This window comes from Mus caroli, chromosome 17, assembly GCF_900094665.2.
Source record: "Mus caroli chromosome 17, CAROLI_EIJ_v1.1, whole genome shotgun sequence".
Lineage (NCBI taxonomy): Eukaryota > Metazoa > Chordata > Mammalia > Rodentia > Muridae > Mus > Mus caroli.
Window position 1 is genome coordinate 33,994,342 of NC_034586.1, and position 4,258 is coordinate 33,998,599.

Below are 4,258 nucleotides of genomic sequence, written 5' to 3' on the forward strand. Positions count from 1 at the left end.
TTTTTTTTTTTTAGACAAGATGCCACTATGTTACCCCACCTCAAACTTGAGCTCTTAAATCTCATAAGCTAAGTAAACACCCTGTCAGTCACTGAGCTACCTCCTCAGGCTTTTTCTTTAGACGCCTGTTAACTAACGTACCTGGAGTGTCTGTGTGCAGTGTCTGACATTCAGGCTCCATTTTTCCTGTACCCTCTAGCTTCATTTTGGGACAGGGTATTTAAGTGGTTTGTTCTGCATCAGTGTGACTTAATGATGAACAAAGATTTGTCCAGTTTCTGCTCAAGCTTTTGCACCTTTCCAAGGTCATCTAGTTTCTATAATTTCTCCAAAATTTCCAAGCCTAAGAACAGCTAAAAATTCTGGAGGTTAGTGATTTATGCCATTAAGGGTGTTTGTTTGTTTTGAAATTTTAAACAGGGTCTTTCCCTGTAACCCAGGTGTGCTGCAATCCTCTCTCCTAAATTCAGAGATTACAAGTATTCTGCTTATAGGTGTGTTGATTGGGGGAGGGGAGGTGAATAAAAAGGTGCAGATTTGCAAGTACCACCAGGATAGTGTCTGCACCAGGATAGGGACAGACTTCCTTCATGGTCCGGTTTCTCTACACCTCATGAGTACTTACTTTAGTAGTCAGCCTGGAGTTTGGATAGAGTTTGTGTTCAGATTTTTGTTTGTTTATGATACAGGGGATGAAACCCCAGGGCTTTCTGTATGTTAGCCAAACATTCTACACTGAGTACATTGCCAACGATATTCAGAATTTGGAGCTCATTCCTTCTGTGCTTGCCTCCTGATCTGAGTACTGTCAATACTAGAGCCACTGGGGCTGCAGTAATTTGCTTAGGGGTTGGTAAATAACCTACAGGTACTCCTTAACGTTTTTATTGTTACGATGAGACACCATGACCAAAAAGCAAGTTGGGGAGGAAAGGGTTCATTTGCCTCACACTTCATATCACTCACTGTTCATCATCGAAGGAAGTCGGGACAGGAATCAAATTGGGCAGAAACATGGAGGCAGAAGCTGATGCAGAGGCCATGGAGGGTTCTGCTTCCTGGCTTGCTCCTCCTGGATTGCTCAGCCTGCTTTCTTGTAGAACCCAGGATCACCAGCCTACAGGTGGTACTACCCACAATAAGCGGAGCTCTAGCCCCATCAATCACTAATTGAGAAAATACCATACAGGCTTGCTTATAACCTGATCTTATGGAGGTATTTCCTTTTCTTTTTACTTATTACTACTACAGCACACTGTAGCTGCATTCAAACACACCAGAGGGCATCGGATCCCATAACAGATGGTTGTGAGCCACCATGTGGTTGCTGGGAATTGAACTCAGGACCTCTGGAAGAGCAGTCAGTGCTCTTAACCGCGGAGCCATCTCTCCAGCCCCCTGGAGGTATTTTCTTAATTAAGGTTTCCTACTCTCAGATGACTTTAACTTGTACCAAGCTGATCTAAAACTATCCAGCACAGATACAAAGACCAGAGACTTGCAGTTCTTGCTCACCGTGGTGGTCAGAGGACAACTTGGGTAAGTCAGTTCTTGCCTTACACCATGCAAGTTCTGGGATTCAAACTCAGGTGGTCAGGCCTGGTGGAGAGTGCTTTTAACCACTGCTGGGTGGTTTTTGTTCGCTGTGGTTTGTTTGATTTAATACAGGAAAACAAGAAAAAAAAAAAACCCCACAAACACTGAAAACTATACCCAGAGCAATTACCAACATCCTGCTAAAAGACAATGTCTTCAGGAAATCATCATGGCCCGTGGACTGGTTTTGTTCTACTAGCATGAATCTAGCCGCAAGCAGCTCCTCTCCTTCCTTCTCCTCCTTTCCTTTCCCGTCCTTTTCTCTCCATTCTCTGGCCTGATCTCTTTCCTCCTGGACAAAATATCTATTTTGCTTACAGTTTTGGATGTTTTACTCACTCGTGTCAGGGAGGGTGTCGTATGGGAAAGCACAGGAAATAGTGGAGCAGTAACAGGAAGCAGCCAAGGCAAGATGTAGTCTCCAGATACATCTTCCAGTGGTCTACTTCCTCCAACCAAGTCCTAGCTTCCACAGCTTTACAACCTCCCATTGGATTAGTCCATTCAAACTTTAAATCCACAAATGAATTAAACTATTCATTAGGTTGGAAACTTTATGACATAATTGTTTCTAGGAGTACCTACACACACACACACACACACACACAGAGAGAGAGAGAGAGAGAGAGAGAGAGAGATGCTTTACCAATCTCTAAAGTTCATCAAGTTGATTGTTCAGACAGGGTCTCATAGTCTAAGCTAGCCCAAGACTGATTATGTAGCCCAGGATGATCCTTACTTAAAGTTTGCTATTTTCTTGTCTTAGCCCTTTAAGTGCTGGGATTAGAATTGTGTGTGACTATGTCTGGCTCCCTATTCAGATCTCTCTATAATGTGAACCCAAACTCTGGCAGGGAATCAATGACACACATCTAATGGCTTCCTGGTTAAGATAGAGTCTCATGTAGCCCAGGCTAGCCTTGAACTCACTCACTATGTGGCTGAGAACTTTGATCCCCCCTTCATCCATCTTTCAAGTGCTAGGATGACAGGCATGTACCACCACACATGAGAGATGTTCTCTTTAGTAGTTGATAATTTTTTTCTATATTCTCTAAATCAAGTTTTCACCTAGCGTAGAGATGCTGAAATTGAAGAGGCGAGGCAACAAACCCAGTGCTATGCGGTTGAGTGTAGTTAACTAAAGATTTATAGACAGAAGCATTCCTTAGACATCAAGGAAGCTCGGGATCCCTGCTAATCCAAGGCAGGAAGAAGGATTCTGAGTTAGATAAAGGTGGAGTGTGGTGGGCTAGAGTGTGCCTGGGCTTTCTCAGAGGTTCTTAGCACATCAAACATCAGCTGGGAACAGCCAAGTTGCCAGTAGGGTGGCCAGCATGAAATGTTGAACCAACCTTTGTAAGGGCTTCATTTGTCCTATAGTGTTTGACTGTGTGCTGGGGCTACCTGCAGGCCAAGATGGTGTTTCCACCTCAAGAATTAAGGACCAGAAGCCAGTATACACTCAATCACTGAGTCGAGGTGGGGGGTGTCTTGAATTCAAGGGCAGCATGGCTCCATAGTGAGTTCCTAGGAAGAGCTGTCTTTAAGAAAGTAAGTAAATAATAAATAAATAAATAATTTATTTATTTAAAGTTGAAGATCAACCTAAATCAGCTAATTATGGTTGCTCAGTTTTGTAAATAAGGTAATTTGAAGTCAGGGTGGAAAACAGTTTATTATTGATGGAAAGCGTGGTTTTTGTTTGTTTGTTTTTGTTTGTTTTTTTACCTCACTACAGACCTGTTACATGTGGATTGCTTCAATCCTAGTACCTTCTTTTTTTTTTTTTTTTTTTTTGGTTTTTCGAGACAGGGTTTCTCTGTATAGCCCTGGCTGTCCTGGAACTCACTTTGTAGACCAGGCTGGCCTCAAACTCAGAAATCTGCCTGCCTCTGCCTCCCAAGTGCTGGGATTAAAGGCCTGTGCTACCACCACCCAACAACCTAGTACCTTCTATACTTTATATACTTTCCTATCACCCTCCCCACCTATATTTGTGCTTTGGCTGCCTGAGACCGGGGTTAAGTGTTATAATTCCAATGGAACTTATTAAAAACAAAACCAAACGAACAAAAGAAAGGATTACAGAGAGAGACTGAAATGAATTTGGTATGTGAAACACTAACACGACTTGACCGTGGTGTGATTGATACCTGTGAAGTGTCTATATCTTTTTTTTAATCATTATTTTTATTGTCGTGAGTCTGTAGGAGTGCATGCCACATATGGGATGGTACCAAACGAAGAGTGTGGGGTTCCTTGGTTACAGGTCTCTCTGTGCTAGGTGTCCTGGAATCCTCTCTAACTACTGAGCTATCCTGTAACTACAGTCTTTTAAGTCTCCTGTGCTTTCTTGGTTTTTACTTTAGCTAAGATGTTGCTCGACGGCCCATTTTACTTGTCTGCGAAGTGTTTCAGTTTTTCTTTGGTCTTACCTTATTTTATGTGTGTGTGTGTGTGTGTGTGTGTGTGTGTGTGTGTGTGTGTGTTTTACTGTGTAGCCCAGGCAGGCGTGGAACTCACTTTCAGCTGCCTAGTACAAGGAATTACGGAAATTGAGTCACCCGATCCTTCCACCACCCCTTACCCCCATCCCCCACTCCCATTCCCCACCCCAGGAGTAAATACTTATCTTAGGAAATGGAATTTCCTAGCGCAG